The sequence below is a fragment of the Gallinula chloropus genome (assembly GCF_964237585.1).
Source record: "Gallinula chloropus genome assembly, chromosome: 5".
In the NCBI taxonomy this organism is placed as follows: Eukaryota; Metazoa; Chordata; class Aves; order Gruiformes; family Rallidae; genus Gallinula; species Gallinula chloropus.
In genome coordinates this window covers 62,101,037-62,120,609 of record NC_140090.1, presented here as the reverse complement: position 1 = coordinate 62,120,609, position 19,573 = coordinate 62,101,037, and positions in this window count along the sequence as shown.

Below are 19,573 nucleotides of genomic sequence, written 5' to 3'. Positions count from 1 at the left end.
CATACAAAGTACTATATAGTACATAGTTCAGTTGTGAAACATACATGTAATGCTCAGGAGCACTGCTGAGTCTGAAAAAGTACTTACAAATTAGTGGAAGATAGATCACATACCAGACAAGAAGCATGTCAGCCTGGGTACAGTCTTTCACTCAGGATATCCTTAAATGCCTGATGACTGGAAAAAGGTAATTCACAGATTCACAGAATTGTAGGGGTTGGAATGAACCTCCAGAGATTGTTTACCTCATGCTTGCTCTGCTTTTCTTTATATTTGTAAAAGCAAAACTACTGCCCCTGTCCCTCACTGATGCAATGATTAGGAAGAGTGGAAGCAGCTATTCTTTCCATTACACTGCCAACTCTAACCCCTATGTGTAAATTTGACACCACCATGCCACTCCAATGAATTCAATTTGATTAACAGGAGAACAGGAAGAGCAATTTCAGGCTTTGTGTTTTGCTTTCTCATACAGTAGACAAGTTGTCCTGAGTTTTTCACAGCCAAAACATTCAGAAATACACCAAACGAACTTTCACTTGAAGAGTTATCAAACAAAGCATAGAAAAAAGGCTCTCATCTTGCCCACAAATAGTGTAAACTTTTGAAAGTATTGTTATCAGAACTCAGATGAAAATCCAAGGAATTTTCAGGTAAATAGATGCAGAAGCACAGGATAAGCTATTCATACTGAGGTTGCTCTGTTGTCTTTGTGTATATTACAATAAAACAAATTCTAGAAAAGTGGAGGGAAATTTGGAAGTGACCAATTCAATGGACTATTTTACATTTTATTTTCATTTTGCCAGCTTTTTCAGCAAGCTGAGGAGAATTTCAGTCTGAAATTTGAATCAGTGTGACCTGTAACCCTAAATTCATCTCAAGTTCAGTATTGTATTCCACATACACTCAAATTCCACTAATTCCACTTTAACATCTAATCTGCAATATACAGTTTCAGATTCCCAAATGATTCACATATTCATAGCAACATGACTTATAGTAGTTAAGGATCTGTTCAGTGTATAATCAAAGAATGATCTTTATTTCTTCATTCCTCTCCTGCTCCCCCACCCAAAGGTGGATAAAGTGGTAAGTGTATGGAATCTTGGAAAGGCACTGCCAGTCTTCTGGCAGAGCAGTTTTAATGCTCTGCAAAATGTTTTCCTGAAGACATTGTGCCTCATCCCTTGTGGTCTAAAATTTTTTTCAGATTCCTTACCCATTTAAAGGAATAACTGATCAGTACCAGCTCCATGAATATTTTAACAGAGATCCAGTACAAGCTGTAGACCATCAATATAATATATTGGCTGTAAATGATGCTGAAAAAAAATGCTCCATACGTCTGACATGGTTGCTCAGTTATATAGAGTGTGCCCAGCCCAAAGTACAGTTGTACAGTCTTCTGAGCTGTCTTCACAGCATCCTCTTCATGGTAAAAGATGGATGCACATGTTCCTGGTGACTTTTGCTCTGAAGGTGTTCAAAGATATTAACAGACCTAGCACAAATGATAGCTGCTGCTGTCATAACCAATGGCAGGTTCATATTGAGAAATACAAAAGATTGTGCCTGTGAAAAGGTATTCAGGTGCTGATCCTATAAGAGGACTTGCAACGTTATCAGTCTCACCTATCCAAAACTACAGCTTTATAATGGAAAAGGAGACATCTAAGTGCACCTGGGATCCAAACCATGACTTTTCCCCTCTGATTCTACTTAGTACTATCACTACTGGTAGAGATGTTGTACATCAGAGGAAATTGTAAATTGCGACCAAAAGTTACTGATGCAATTCTTAATCAAGAGTCAAATTGCTAATACAGTGTTCAATTAAATTTTCAAACATTTTCATATGCCTGACATGATCAGAAAGCATCTAAGTTTGCTTCAAGCCTAGATAATTTAATCGGTAAAATATATTCATTCCCATATCCAGTGGTGCACAAATAAGTGATGTATCTGAGTGACCAGATATCAGTTTGCAGTTTGTTCACCTGTGGATACTTTCAAGAATCCACAAAAACTAGCCTCTTGGTATACTAAGACTATAGTCTAAATTATTGACCAATATTGTCTCATTGATTGCATGTAATACCCTTCATTTATGTACAATGCAAACAGCCTTCACACTTTTTTGGTAATTGCCTTCAGCTTCTTTTCTTCAGCTTCCCTTAAAGCAAATAATGGGAGAGATACATGCTAGTTCCTGCAGCTGTGTAGAAAATCAGGGATCTTTGGAAAAATTTTGACAAACACTGTTTTGAAAATCCATTGAGCTTTTTGTGTACACACAGACATTTCAAATAATTATCAGACACAAAGGCCTGCTAGGTTCTTTAGTAAGGGAAAGAGGGATTGACGAGGAGAGAGAAAAAAAGACTCAGTTAACATGCACTGGCAGTAACTATCAAGCCATGAAATACTTCTAAAAGATTAAAGTCAAAGACAAGACAGCAACTTCATCCACGATTTAAACAAAATTTTGTTATCCCAAATCTATAATTCTGTTACAAAACTATGTCATTTCTGTCTTATATGGATGTAGCAGCTGGAAGCTGCCAAAAGTACTTGCTGACAGATGTCTAAATGTCTTTGAAAATAAATGCCCTAGAGAAGTACCTAGGATTAAATGGAACAAATTTAAATCAAATTCTTAGATCAGGCTGAGTTTAGGAACCTTTTATTTCTAAAGTTATTTTACAAAGAAAATCAAAATATCTAGGAGATGTTGTAAGTGAAGCCAGAGTATTTGCAACAGCTGACATGCCACTAGGCAATTGAAAAAAAAACATTTAAAAAGAGATGACTGGAAGAATCACTCCACTGAACAAGTGGGGAAAGATAAAACTTTTGTGACCTACTAACATGAGTAGCAAGCTAGAGAAAAGGGAAATAGCTGGGACTTTTTCCTGAACTTGTGGTAACATAGTAAGAATGTCATTCTTTTGCTGCGCTTGATCATAAGTCAGAGAGGCGGCTTCCAATTTTAAAGAGTTTGAAAAGTGACAACATAAGTTACTGATTTTATCTGGCATTCTTAAAAATGATCTAGTAGTAAACTAGAGTTCAAAATAACATCACTATAATCCATCCTTCCTTCCTTCCTTCCTTCCTTCCTTCCTTCCTTCCTTCCTTCCTTCCTTCCTTCCTTCCTTCCTTCCTTCCTTCCTTCCTCCCTCCCTCCCTCTCTCATTTTTTCTTATGCTGGTTTCTAGAGGAAGTAAGACCAGCTGTGTTGTGGAAAGTTGTGCTATCCAACACTACTCTTCACACATTACACAGTACACATGGCTGCAGCAGTGTATATACTCTGTCCCTTTAATGCCATATACAGAAGCTGATAAAGAGCGTTTGAAAAAAAATCTAGCTCATAAAGGTTCTTAGGATTTTTTAGTACCAAAATTTTGAGGTCAGACACTGTTGCTAACAGCTGTCAGCAGAAATGTGGTGTTATACATGCTCTTCCCAAATAATGTAATTCCATTTTGCCTTGGTTTCTAGGCTAGATAGTTTCTACAGTCTTCTCACAGCAATGGCCTTTTTTCCCACCCCTGCTCTTTCTAGTTAAAAATGTGGTGACATTAGACAACTGATCTCTACCACTAAAAATATATAGTATTTCCACCCCATGCTATTCATAAACAGATGATATTATAGGAGAATATCCTTAAAGAATATTTTTCTTATCTTTTTTGGTCTAAACACAATAAACAACTTGGGGGGAAGGGGGAGTGTCAGTGTTACTTTATATTCCTGTTGATTAATAGAAGTAGTAAGGAAAAATACAGTCTCTAAGAAGACAGCATGTCACATTTGAAACACGCTGTGTTGGCTCTTCGAACAAAACATCGGTCTGATAAACTTAAATGTGTGGTACCTAGAAAACAACCAGCAAAAGAGCTCCACAGCTCAATGGACAGAGCTTTGTTAGAGACAAGGGGCATCCTGCTGTGTTATCAAATACTACTTTATTATCAAATAATGCATTGAAGATGTTCTGTATCTTCAGCATTGCTGTGAATCAGCAGTTGCATTCCTTTAAATATCAGCGGCTTCAATCTTGAAACCAATGGCTTCCCAGCAGACTGATCCTCCCTTTTAAACCTAAACATGAAGACAGTTGGTGACACTAAAGGGCAGAAAGTTTCAAAAGCAAGAAATGGAAATATTTCTGAACAGCATGAAACTGACCTGTTTATACTTACTGCCCCAGAAGGTCACAGAGTGAGAGTAACTGTGGCTGGGTATTAATGAAAGGCTTGGATCATTTTATGACCATTCACATCTTTAACCCTGCTAGGCGGAGGTAATGATTGCACTAATCAGACCAAGCTTCAGGGCATAAACTCTGTCTGTGGGATACATCTGCCATGGATTACTCACCAAAATAGGATTCTTTCCCCCTCTCCCACCTCATAAAATTTTGAACAATTAGCCTTCTACATGAACTGTCATCCAGTTCTTTCTCCAGTGGTGGGCACCAGTCAATGCCAGAAACACTGGACCAAATTTCTTCAGAATGTGTGGTTTCTGTAGTTGAGACTTTCCAGTGTGACACTAAGACAATGCACCGGCAGGACCTGCGGAGGTTGGAAAATGGCTCAGCCCAGAACACCCTTGAATCCCGAATGCTGTTTGCAACACATGTAACCTTCAAAACAAATATATCACAGTCTTGTAAAAGGTTACATTATATTTGCCAGTATAGTGGACTCCAAAATTTTTGTCACAGTCAACCCTCAGAATTTCTCTCTGCCCCACCCTTCCCATCCAAGTTTTCACTGGAAACACAACAAAGGTGATGTAGTTATAGAAACCAGCCACAGCCCATTTATCACTGCTTTATGGACCACCACTGGTCCATAAACCACAGTTTAGGAATTGCTGGCCTAAAGCATCACAGAAAGACTAGGAAATAGCAACTAAACTTTCTGTGGATTTAAACTATGAGAATAATAGTTTTGGCAAATCTCACTTTTCTTTTTTTGTCCATAAATGCTCTACCATCAAATTGTGACTTTATTTATTATTCGCAATTGCTGGGCAAATAGAATCCACATGTCTCTAGACTTTGCTAGCATAAAAATTCTTGGTCTCAATGTCTCTGCTAACATGTATTGGAACAGTCACTCTTTCATTTTGAGTAGGTAAAGATACTGATTAAATCAGCTGCTGGTCAGTATCTGACAGTTTTACAAGAAAATCCTTGTCAGTACTTATTTTCTGTCTTCTGTTGTAGGGAACCAGGAGCAAAACAGTTTGATTTGATTACCATTTGCCTACTGAATTGATGAATAATTTGTCCATTAGATGACTTGCCTAATGTCAGACATGACATTACAGTATATGAGATCCATTTGGATTACAAGTCCATATTTGCACATCTAAGACAATTGTGTTGCAGTTGTTCATTTTTGAAATTGGTATTTATAGCCCTAGTCTAGTGTTCTACTGGTGGCTAACTAGGTGTTCCACCTGCTCAAAAAGATCATTTACATTTTAAAATAATTGTTATGATGAAGGTGAAACATTCTGTGGTTATTTAGATGGTGCCAAATTACAAGCTGTCATGATTTTGCCTAATTTTGCTTTAGCAGTCATAATACTCTACATATTACGCCTATTGTCATTGCATCTTCTCAGAATTTTCTGGGAATATCTTGAATATTTACCTGTATTTTCATATTGATTAAAATGTAAATATATTTCCATATGCCACACTTTTGCTCTTCTGCATAGGAGTGTATGGTAAATCCTCCTCGAACCTATGTCATAACTCAGTGTCTTGCATAAGGGTTAGCACTTAATCCTGAGCAAGTAATAAGGAAAAAAGAGCCAGAAAAGGAAGAAAAAAGATTATAGAAAATGGAAGAAATATTCAGTAAAATAGGTGTTCATCCTGGTCCCCTATTCCTTTCTAGGTCTACAACCAGGTTTGGCTTGTGTTGCTTTACATTACTATACCCCCTTCCTCATCCAGTCTGGTATGAGTAAACTGCACAACAAATGGAAAATAACAGGCTACTTATTCATAACAGATATTTCAAACATTCCATAATATGGTACCACATAAAAATTGTTGACCATAACAGAAAATGGCCCTGCAAATTTTCCACAAATTTTCTATGGCTCTGGATGAAAAATAAGAGAGAAAGTTTTGATACCATTGTAGTGTTTTGGTTTTGTTTTCTTTTTTTACATACAATTCTGTAGTTTTCTTTCTGGCAGAGAGATGAAACATGAGACTCCAGAAGGTTTTGCTATTTTTTTTTAATGACTGAATTATTATTATTATAATAAGCTCTGATGATATGGGATAGCAAGAAGATTGCTTTGTTACTTGAATTTTGATTACAGGATAAACATTTTTATGAAATCTTGTAAGTTGTTCTTGGAGCTCCATCACCACTTTTTGGTTTAAGTTTTATTCTCTGATTTCCTAGTTGGAAGTTGCTGCAACAAAAAGAGCTGGGAATTGGGCCAAGAAGAGCCAATGTCAGGTTGAAATAAAAATATATTAATTAATGGTATTGCCAAATGATATGGGAGCCCAGCAATACTAAGAATTGCACAGACATATAATATGAATCCTTGTATCAAAAAAGATTGTATAAGGTCAGGAAGGTGAATAGCTGACCTGGCAATAGAAGCCTTATCTCCCTAGCCAGCCCATTTCCATTCACCAGACTATCTCAGGTCCTGCCTTTCTCCAGTCTTCAAATTCCCTCCTGTTTTTTTCAAGTGAGCACTGGCACTGACACACTGGCTTCAAACTACGTCCAACAGGTTCTCTCTAACAGAAGTCAATTGCACATGCTTCCAAGACATGTTTTGATCCTAAATGTTTTATATTAAATATTGTTAAAGTGAAAAGACTAGACTGCCTTCTGCCAGGTTTTCTCATGTGCCTTTTTGCTGTCTAGTTATTGCTTTCTTCTTTCAAATTTCATCCCCAAGGTAAGCTGCAGGAATGTGAGTTGCTCTGATGACTGACACAAGAAGGCAAGGCAATGCTGGAGTACAGAATCTTCTCAACGTTTCCTGATGTAACTATCTCTATATTTGCAGATGGTACCTGGCACACAGGTTGAGCACTCCCATTGCTCACTCCACATAAAGGGTCAGTTTTGGGAAGATTTTTAATAAATCCAAGTTTCTGCTTTCTGAGCTATTTTCCAGGTTCCCTTTGTACCCAAGAAGTTCGAAGTGAGATTTCTTCAAGATTGAAGCAAAAAACTTCCTGTGAGATTTATGACAATCACAAGAAATTACAGTTTGTTTTTTCTCGTTGCACTGAATCACATTTGAAAAAGAAAAGAAAGAAGAAATAGAGAAAGATGAACCATCAGCTGATGGTGTCAGCTTTCATTCTAATTTTGAACTGGATTAGTGTCAATAACTTGGTTTAAATATATGCTCACTGAAACCAGGCAAACATGGACTGTGAGAGTTAATCTCTGCATGCTCCCTGAGCACTCCTGAGTTGCTTGTTCATGCAGTTCTTATTCACTGTGGTTATACAACACACCACTCCATTTCAAACTTCAAAATACTTTCAGCTTGGTACATGCATTTTGGCATCATTACACACACATTTAAAAGTCATGAAGCGTTAATTCTGCTAGGAAAAAACAACAGGTGATCAAGACTTAGGGAATTCCTTGCTTTCCTGAATGCACATACACGCACAAGTTTACTCCCTGCCTCAGTTTCCCCAGGGCTGCCAGAGGTTAAAGCATGAGAGACTCTGTACTGGTCAGATACAGCTACTGGAATCAGATAGTTAAAAAAATTTTCTTATTTTAAAAGGGTAGCTGAGGTAATACCATAGAGCCCTGGGTTTGGGATTGGCTGGGGATCTAAGCCTCATCGCAGTTCCAGCCGGGCCAGGACCCTGGCTTCCAAGCTCACTGCAGAGGTTGTGCATCTTCGGTTTTGGTTTGGGTTCATCTCTGCTGAATCCAAACCAATATAAGAAAGTGATGAAAGATACACAGTTGGCCATGGAAGCACATGTGGTTGCAACAGCAGATGAAACCTGATTGCTCCAGCTCAAAAATAAGAAACTTGTCTCTAATTTATACAGTCTAAAGAGCCTGGACTTGGCACATGGCTAATCTGTACAAGGAGAAGGGCAATGAAATACACATGCAACTACAGGCTCTCTGCTGTTCTGTGTCTATCAATAAACTCCCAGTCAGTGCATGTATGTTTTCTCCTTTTATCCTGCCACTTGTGAATCCTGCCACTCTTCTCCACCAGTACTACACAATCAATACACAACTCAGTATGCAGAGTGGGGACCTCTCTGTATTGTTTCTTCCCTCTCTGGGACTTTTGCAAAGCCATCCCCGGATGGTTCAGATACATCTAAAGCTTTTCCTTTTATAAACAAATAACAACAACAAAAAAGCTGCCATCAGAAAATTTTTGATTCTTCCTTTGCCACATCAGGGTGCACATGGCTCCCAATGGCCTTTGAAAAACTGATGCATGGATTAGCTACATCAGCACATGAAGCCCTTTACACACACTGAAAAAAGGCAGGAGGTCGTTATTTTGTAAAAGACCTGCACTGTCACTGTCTAGACTTACCAGGCACCCATTCAATTTCAGTGCATCACAACATATTTAACTTAATGCACCTAAACAAATGGAAGCTCCCTAAACAAGATACCATCAACAGGACATCGTTAATTTCAGGCTCAGTGCATCTGGGAGAATGTGATGTTCCTGTCAAGCTCAAATCCCTAGGCATAAAGCTGTGAATGGCCACTCATTGCAGCCAAAGTGAAGGTAGAAGGACCATCCTGTAAATTTTAAAATATTTTGTTAGCTTACCAGAAAATCCCACTTTTTAATTTTTTTTCTTTTTTCCCCCCAGCCCTTCACATCCTGGGAGGGGTTTTTGGGGGGAGAAGAAATAAAAAAATGTGGAAGGACCCTCCCTATAAATGTTTATTAAAACAAAACAATAACAAAAGACTAGAGATTCCAAATGAAATATAAACAGCAATATTAACTTCTTTCCAGTTTGGGGGAAAACATGCACAATTGTTTATAGTTAAAATTTCCCAGATGGCATTTCAGAGCTTGCTATTCTTCTAGCACTTGCTGACACAGAGACAGGGGGAAAAAAAGTATTTTTATAGACATTAAAAAAGTAAATTATATGACACAGATAGCACCCATGCATGCATATATTTAATCACTTAATTCCCTGAAGTACAGCTAAGTAAGTTCCATGCAGTTCAGTAAAATGGACTTTGAAAGCAGTGGCAATGTTTATATTATTTAAGCAGCCAGTTGTTGATTAGTTAGAGTTACTCCATAAAACTTTGTCACAGTTAGACTAGGGCCTCTTTCAGATATCAGTGAATATTTCTCAAGCAAGAAGTTATGAAATATTTTGTAAAAGGTAGATACTAATTTCTTGGATAGCCTGAGATTGGTGGAAATAGACTTTACCGCTAAAGTATATTTTAAGCACAGATCTTTTATTCGGGGACTTGAGGAGGTTTGACATCAATGATATTTTTTTCTGAGACTGACAGAAGTAGCCACACCACTGGGGGCTCTAGTGAGAGTCAGTATTCAGCAAAACAGAATATTGGTATTTCAAATTTCATAATATATCGTGATTATAGAAACAGAAAGTACAAATATAAAGAACCCTCTTCTTGTATATCTTAGGCTCAGTAATGACCTTTTACAGAGCCCAAATGGCTTGACTGGCACTTCCCAAGAACTTCCACAGTAGAAATTTTCTAATTTCATTAAAATTCATGGAGCCAGCTAAGATATATGCATTTTACATGTTTTTCCAAGACTCTCCGAAACCCGTAAGCTAATGCTCCACTTCCAGGAATCTGTAACAGAATTGTCATTTCCACTTTTGATACCAACACCATGGTTTTGACAATCTATTTTTGTTGGAATTTGAAGTAATCTATTATAAAAAAATTATACCCAAACTTAAGGACAAAGCTCTTCTGTTGCTTCTGTGTACAGGAGCTTGAAAAATAAGGCTTTGCTATTTTTTAAGACCTTCTGATCTGGATGCAAAGACATACTGTTAGTGCTCTGAGACTTCTCAGGGGCAGGAGTTATTGTCCTGCTTTACAGAATGACAGAGAGGGCAAGTTTGATTCAGGGGCCTGTGAAGCACATTTGTTTGTTGCTGCTGTAAACAACATGTGACCCTTTGAAGTCACTTAGGACTACATTTTCAGAAGTAGCAATCCTTCAGTTCTGTGTGAAAGTTATCTTGAAGCACCTAAATACTCTTTTCAGAAGGTAACTAGCATTGATCCTTACAGAGTCAGTCCCTAAACAGACATCTTTAATCAGAACTACCCAGGAAGGCAGCCAAAATCCCAGTTACTTTAAAAAGTTACTCCTCTCTGTTTCTGCTCCCAACCACATCTGTGAAATTAAAAAAGGTCTAAATCATAACATAGTTTATGGAAAACACATAAATCGGATACAGGCAATTGGAGTCATGTAACTACTTGAATAGACAGTTAAGCCACAAGGACATTCAGTTCTACACCCAAGTTACACAAAGCTGAGCAGAAGTCCAAACTGGCTATCTACAGTTTGGTTGAGCTCTAATTCTCCATTTTCATTGCAGAATAATGGTCCCTCTGCCACTTTACGGGAGAAAGAAATGTGTTTGCTCCTTTTCTTTCAGCTGTACTGAGTGTTATGCAGAGATGAAGATGGTTTTGGCTTTCCTTTATTGAACTTGGGGATAAAAATTGTTGTTAATTAATAATCATCAACTATCTGCTCTAAAAGCACCATAAAAAAGAACATTAGTTCCTTCAAATAAAAGTCTGATTTTTATGAGCACCTTGTATTAAAACCAGAAGTGTCTTGTCTGCATTGTGTTTTCAACTTGGAAGAGCTACTGAGATGTAAAAAGCACAGCTTTTCCAATGCTTATTAGCATTGTAAAGTGTGAAGCAGTGAAATCTCTTCTAGTTTTGGGGCAACCTTGAAAAGCTTTTCTTCCAAAACACACGAGGAAAATATGAAATTAATTTGTGTTTCTTTGTGTCATTTTGATTTGGTAATTCTATTCTTATTGTTATTCCAAGAAACATAAAATAATCATAATTACATTGACAAGCATACTGTGGCTACTAACAGCATAATCTATAGAACTGACCACTCTAAAGAACACAGACCTGAGGGTAGTAACATCCAGACTAAAAAATTAACAAAGGAAGCTCTTGGGATAAAAATCAAGATTCCCCTAACTGGAATTCAATGACTGTTCCCCACTCTGTGGATATATTTTTTACCCAGACAGTGATCTCTGGTTTCATGGGAGTCACTTTGACTAATTATTCTGTCCTGCTAGTATTGAGACTGGGACCTCGTTGTACCCTGGAGTTACTTATTCTGCTTAAGACTGCAATTGTGTAATACTTTAGCATTGTGGCTATGGCTGCCTATAAAAGTATTGGTCCTTCATGAACAGACACAGGATTTGGGGTAGCTGTAAACTGTCCCATTGGCCACTGACCAGACTGAGAGCAGACTGAGGCAACATGTTCCGCATGATAGAAAATCTTCTCCTGTGGTATGATAAAAAATATCACATGGCTTCATTTTAAAAATCTTATCTTCCACAGCTGGATATATACTCTGAAATGACACCATAAGAAGAAGTGTCTATCAGAGAATTCCTGCACATCAGCACTTTCAGTAGCCTTTGGAAATTCAGTGCAACAGCAGTTATCTGAAGTAGGACCTTTCTGCAAATAATATATACTATCTGTTCAAATCCATATTCTATTTCCCTTCAAGCTCCTCAGCATCTATCCTATGCACTGGTACAAGAAGTTCCTAACTGCAACTACTTTTAGTACTAGAATCCAAAAAGTCTAAATTTGGTAAAACAAGCCATTAGATTTGACCATCTTATGCTGGAAAAGAGAGTTGAAAAATAATAGGACGCTCTGCTACAGAAAATTTGGACACTTTCTATTGCTAGTGCAGTATCTCATTCCCCCTCCCTTTTTCTCTTTTTGAATACTGGCAATTCTCTGTCTTGTGGTTACTCTAATTTCTGCTTTGAATGCTTCCCTCCAAGCTAAACTGACTGGCTTTTGATTTTGCCTTGTTTTGTTCTTGTTTAAATGGTGGATTGGAAACTTCCAGATGTCAATATTCTAGTAAAAATTTATCTGGGAACAGCCTTTCCTAACATCCACTTCAAAACCTCGGCATTCTTCCAGTGCTGATTTACACTCCAGTCCCCTGGCTGGAGAGTGTACCACCAGAACAGGACAACCACATATCAGGCTGACTGTTTGCCTCTTGCCACTTGTCCTTTGTTAACAGCAGTTTGCCACAATGAGGGAGATCACTGACCCATCTGGCCCTGAACTCTGCATTCAGCTGTGACCAATGCCAGATGCTACAGAAGAAGGCAGAAAACTGTTGGTTGTAGCCAGTTGTACAAGATTGTACATGACCAGGAATGAAGGAAAGGGAGTTGAACTCCATCCATCTCTAAGAATCAGCATGCACCTCTGAGTATGAGATATGATAATCCTTGTAACTCTGACTTAACCCTAGTTAATATCACTTGAAATATTACTGTCTAAATTAATTGCCAACCTTTCTACCAAGTCTTGCTCAGGTCCAGAGGGCAAATACTCTGCCAAAATATTACTCAACCTGAGCTGCATTTACGTGACCCTGATAAGCAGTGAGTTTTTGCCTCACAGTAATATTGACAGGAGACAGTTTCCAGTCTTGTTTCTGATGCCCTGCTTTTCTCAGCTCTGTTCCCAACCACCTATGTTATTTTAGGTAAGCAAAGTTTCATCATTGACAGAGATGCTAAGTTCAGTATGAATGGAGATTAAAGCTCTTAACAATGACCTAAGAGTGCTTATGATGAGCTAAAACGTTTTGAAAATAAGTTTGTTGCTAAACATGAGATCTTTACCACTAGTCTAAGGTTAGGGTTAGAGCTTGACTTACAATATTGGACTACAGGATAAAAAAACAAACTTCTTTAGCTCAGATTGCTAAGGAAACAATGTTCACATGCTGGCATCTGTGGAGAAAATTACTCTCTTTTTATTCCTGAAGTGACTATGAGCATTTGGACTAGTCTTAAAGAATAGGTTAGGGTTGAGGTTAAATTAAGTTTAAGGACAACAAAGGCTAAAGAGCCAGTCACTAGATCTGAAAGACTGAAAATGTAAAATTAATACTAGTGCTGCCAGGGGGAATGGTTTATAATATTTTATGTAGCAGACTTCAGTAATTTGATGATACTCTAGTTTGGAGTAAGAATGAAGGCTTGGGCCAGTAATAACTGAAGACATCAATTAATAGATTGATTTCTCAATATCTAGATATCTAGGAATCGAGCTTTAAAGGTCTGGAACTCCTACTCTATAGTTATTTAAGTTGCACTTAGGGCTATTGATTTGGGCTAACAAGGAATGAAGAAGTTTTCTCATCAGTGAGTACCACATAGAAGAGGTGTAGTGCTGGCACAGACAAAAGCCTCAAGATTAATAAGCAGGAGCAAAATGGAGTTTCTGGCATCTGATCTTTTCTTTGTGGTTATTAGGCCCTAGGCATAATTCTTTCTTTGGGAGATATATTGGTAAAAGCAAAGGCTGATTGAAGAGGGAGAAGGTGTATGTTTTTGGAGAAGGAGTTTGTCTTCTTGCTACCTTACTCTACATCCTCTGTGGAAAAACAGTGTTGTCAAATCCATACAAAATTCACTTGAAAACAAAAAAACTTAATGACAACATGAGTCTCTCTTTGTCCATGATCTAAATTCCTTGGGCACTCCCACACTACCACAGTACTCTACAGACTCCATCCCTGAAGACCTGGGTGTGCTTTTAAATATGCTATGAGCCTGGTTATGATCACAAAGCAGCTTCACATCAGTGGAAAACCTGAAAGTGGTGAAAATCAGCATAAGACCATCTTCAGTGAAATTAAGACATCAGGGATATATTCCACTGACATCATTATCAGGGTCACTAGCAAAAAAGTCAGTGGATTCTATCTAGTCTCTAGTTCACAATCGCACCAGGCTGAAGTCAGACCATTCTGAAAATCCTCTTAGCTGAGAATAGACACGTTACATGTTCTGAAAGAATCTGTGGGAATTGCACCTAAGAGGTCAAAAACACTGGTGTCCACTTATCAGTTATGCAAATACTGCAAATGGAAATCCGCAATGTTGATGTGAGAAGCAGCTGGAGATGGGGGTCTTATGTCAGCAGGACCACCCTGTTTTGGCCAGAGGGTGCAGAAGAAACAGGTAGATGGTATCTACACAGAATTTTGAAGGCTACAGTGCCTGGAGTGAGACTGCTTGCTTCATTAACTGCAAAGTAAATATTAAAGTTGGCACCCCTAAATATGCTAATGAGGAAAAAGCAGTACACACTAAACATGGATGACTAGAGTAACTCGACTCTCCACCCAAATCATGTTAAACTTCACCACTGGGAGGGAACAGCTAAGATCAGGGTATAAAGGGTATCGAGGAAGTTACCCTAGTGGGGGACAAGGAGGGAAGAAAAGAAACTGAAGACCCTGAAGAGGCAGTCAACAGGCTGTGTGCTCCTCCTCCTCCAAGACAGGGACTCCTTGGTAAGCAATTGCAATCTCACCCTTTAAGTAGGAGTCCCTGGGGTAGTATTTTGCTAGCATTTTAGTTATAATCATATATATGTGTATATATCAGCATATATATCATATATATATATATCCCAACAGCAATCACAAACCTTTATATCTGTCACTTAAATAAACTTTCTATTACTTTAAACTTTGTGAAAGTGTTTCAGTTGAAGTCCTTTGCGGGGCTCTAACAGGCAAACATCCCCTATGATTCTCAGCGTTGCAAAACTGTTTCAGTCAAAGCCCTTTGAGGACTCTGACAGGCAAAAGTTGACTCTACTGTCCTCTATTATCAGACTCTTACCCTTTACATGACAGAATCCTGAATGAACTCTATAGTGAGGAAGGCAACATGCCAGCAAAAATGAGTTTCCAGATTTAAGAGGATACTGAAGAGTTTGCAATATTGCTTTCAGCAAAACTTTAAGCACAGCAGTGACGGTAAAAAATTGAGATTTTTTTTTTTTTAAATAAGGCAATATTTTACAACATTAGCAGCCTTCTTTTGCCTAACAGAAAAGTAACTGGATGCAAATTTTAAAATACAATATAAATTCATTCTGCTCAAAGGACTGAAATAATAAAAATGGAACTGACCAGCGGGAAACTGACTGCCAGCTGTTATCCTGAGACACAACATAAATTACTTTGAAACATAATTACAAATAAAATAATAAACTGGCTTTCACGCAGAAATCATAAATTTTTAAGGAAGTAATTACAGTGATGGGAAAATATTAATGTAATGAACTCTGTAAAGGCCATTCCCATGCACAAGATGACATGGAACATTCAGACAGTACATATATAAGCATTCTGAGATTACTTGCATAATACATCTATTCTCTCAGAAAATCTAAAAAAAAAAAAAAACCAGAAAAAGTAGCATCTCAATTTGAAAATCTGGAAAAGACAGACTGAATGATTCTTATTTCATATTATTTTTACAGTTCTATCTTTGAATTTGCTCCTAGCTTCCTGCTTTGTCATTTTTAAGTCATCTCTGAATTTTATGCTGTAATAATGCAGGTAATAACTAGTACCTGTTGTGACATTGAGCCAAACTCACCTGAACAGTTCAAAGCAAATGGCTAGCAGTAAATATTGCCGTGATAACTTTTCTGTAGGAATTAGGTTTTGTGAGCTTTTGCTTTCCTCAGATCTTCAATTGCTGAGAAGGTCACTCTGAACCATTATCTAGGGCATCTGTAAAAATTAAAATTTCTTAAAGAAAAAAAGCCAGTTCTTCGGGTTACCTATATTAAAGAGATAGGTCTATCTATATGTCTATGTCCTCACTACCTCCACGTCTGAAAGACCTATAGATAGGTCTATTAGTCAGAGCACTGTACAGATGGTAAGAAGAGTTTCTGCCCCATGATGTTACCGCCTAAACACATGGTAGGCAAAAGGAACATCAGCAAAGAGAAGTGTAATCAGATTAAAATTAAAGGGAAGTAATTAGATTAAAATTGTGCACTGACTCTACCACACTCACCAATCAGCAGCTAGGCCTGACCTATACCCAGACCAAGACTTAAATAACAAAGCCAAAGTGCTGTTTCAAAGCAGACCCATGGGATTTTCTACATAAGGTCAGGCTGACCATCAGCACCCTAATTTTAGCCTTTTAAAGCCACTTTCATGGAAATCCAAAGTTTTTTGATATTGTGCTTTTTGCACCTGCTTCATACAAACCCAAAGGGACTGCAGCCAAATTCTCATTCCTGAGACATACTGGAAGTGGATTATTTTGAAAAGCAATTGGTGTGATCAACTTCTGAAATGCCAGCTATTCCACAGTATCTTACTTAGATAGACTCTTCTTATTCCCTTGCATCAGAAACTGACTGACTGGTTTTGTGCCTAAGAAGAATGAATCTGAAAATATAATTAACTTATAGTTTCTCTGCAGTCTAATAGTTAGTGTTGATTTTTCAATGTAATAATATTTTCTTTTCAAATATAAGACAGCAGGAGGTTTTACAGAGTCATTATCTGTGACATGACATCTCATTAGGTTCCCATCCTTCAGATTCAGGCTGTTGGGAAATTATTTTTTTCTGCAGAGTTAATGCACATGCATTTTTTTATTGCCAGCTTGCTGAAAAGTATGTATTATGTCCCTGGGTATATTTTTTATTGCAGTCTATTATTCACTTTTTGCATAATTTATAAGACTTGATGGAAGGAAGAAATCATTGCCATGGAAATGACTGTGAGGTGAAAACCTCATCATTGTGCTATGTCGACACAACTTAGCCTTCAGAAGTAGTCAGTTCCCATTCCAGTCAAATGGAATTATGTGATGAAAAGCCCTCTGCTATCCACTGAAATTATGTTCCTTCATGTTTTTACAAAGATCCAGGCAGTCACAGCAGCTAACACTGGTTAGCATTTTACAGGCTTCTCATTGGCAAAATTTAAAATGGTTTGCAAATATCATCAACTCTACCAGCTGAGAAGTGAAGTGACTTGCCCACAGTTCTCTTGTGAACTAAGCACAGAAATCAGGCTCTGGTTGGACTGGGAGCTTACCCAGCTATTAGAAGATACTGATACCTTTGAATGATTGCATTAATGGACATTCCTTTTGGCATTCCTTGCAAATCCAAGTTAATATCTGGACACTGGTAATGCAATACAGTCTCCTAGTGCCTTCTGCTCTGGTTCTAATACAGTTTCCAAATGGTTATGATTTTATTCTATTGCCTTCATGAACTTACCTAAGCCTTTTGCTTCACTCTTGTAGCCAGCTTGACTACATACACCTTTAGAAAGGAGTAAAAATGAAGACAGGGGTTTTGGAAACTCTCACTGTATTGTTAAAACACATTTCTCTGATTAAGACGTACATAATGAAACTCTCTCTGTGCTAGTAAACTAGCCATAGTTACCACATAAGCTCAAACATACGATAGCACAAAATCATTGCTACTGTTGAATTATTAGCATGCTCCCTGGCATAATTTTGACTCATGTTCATTGACACTCTCTCAGGCATTGACTGATCATGGTATGGAAATTCTTCAAGTTGGGGAATGTTCCCAGCTGACACCTTACAGCATTTGGATGTGCGGTGGTTTGACTCTGGCTACAGGCCAGACACCCACCAAAGTCATTCTATCACTCCCCTTTTCAGCTGGAAGGGGAGAAAGTGTATATTGAGAGGCTAAGGAGTTAAGGACAGTCAGTTCCTCATTTAGCACCATGGGCAAAAGAGACTCAGCACAGAATAAGGGAAAGAAAATTCTCTAATTTATTACAACTACACTACACACCCAGTGAAACCAGTCAGATCATGAGAAGTACAACCAGATCTTAAAATAATTCCCCCACCCCTCCCTTCTTAAGCAGACTTCACTTTAGTCATGATTTTGCTCCCTTCTTCCCCTATAGTGGCACAGGGAGGGGCAGGGACTAGGGGAATGGGCTTTTTGGTCAGTTCCTCATGAGTTGTTTTCCTTCTTGGCTGGGGGTTGGGGTGAGGCAGGGTGCCATTCCTCACACCCTTCCCCTGCTCCAGCTTGGGGTCCAACCCACAGAGACAGTCCTCCAGGAACTTTTCCAATGTGAGTCCTTTCCCATGGGGAAAGGACTTCACCAACTGCCCTAGTGTGGGCCACTTCTATGGGGTGCAGTTATAAAATCACAGAATGTCTCTCAGTCTCTCAGGCCCAGACTGCACCAGCCTGGTCCCCCACGGAGACACAAGCTTACCCCCTCAGATGCTCCCGAATGAATCTCTTTCTCTCTCATCTCTGTGTGTGTCTCTATCTCCACGGGCTACAAGTGGTGGCAGAGGCTTGCTCCAATGCAGGTCACGGCATCTTCCATATGCCTCCACCTGCTCCAGCGTGGGGCCTCTGCTCCCTGTCCTCTTCCATGTGCTGCGGGGGGACACCCGCTGTACAATGGGTTCCTCCACTGTCTGCAGGGGCATCGTTCTCTTCAGCACCCCCCTTCTTCACTGGCCTTGGTGTCTGCAGAGTTTCTTGCATCTTCTCACTCCCTTCTCTGGTGGTAAAAAGTGGCTACTTTTTTTCCTCTTAAATGTGACTGACAGAGGTGCTATGACTGTCACTGATTGTCTCAGCCTTGGTCAACAAGAAGTCTGGCCTTGAGCTGGCTGGTGTTTGTGAGGCCTAGAGAAACCTTATAGCTGCTTCTTGCAGAAGCCACCCCGGCAACCCCTCCTCCACAAGAACCCAGCCACACAAAACTACAATGGGGTGGAAGAGAGTGAAGCCATGTGGGTGTGAGCTATGCCATGTCTTTTGATACCAGGACCAGGGAATGGCCCTTTGCAATTTTCTTTACATGAACTAGCCTGGGAGACTAGTATTAGAAAAGATGAAAGAGGAAACAGGTTTTGGCAGAGCATGATTCAAGTGCTTCCCACACCGTAAATGTGAGCTTAACTATATGGCTTTCTATTGAGGCTTACTCCTGCTGCCAATATCTCAGGGACTGTACATGTGTGGTTTTAGTTTGGGAGGTGTATGCTCCAACTCTTGTTACCCATATTATTTTTGAAGTTGTTAATGAATGTACTTTTCAAAGGTGATAATGACTACTTTGAGCTTTCATTGACTTCAGTGGGACTGATAGTGTTCTGCATATCTGTAAAGATCCACTTTAATACATAGTTGGCTTGATTTTCAGTGTCTGGCTGCAGACAGGGATGCAGACATGCATTAGATGGATTTTAAACTAGCTTCAACTCCTGTGCAGCACAGCTTACTAGATTCCCCTGATGTTTTCTTGTACTAAGTCATATAATTTGCAAATTTTTTTCCTTGCTCATATTTTGACAGGCATCATTTTAGCAAAAGCCACAAAACCATTATCGCTTTACCCAAGTATGGAGTCTTAGGCTAGTAGGATA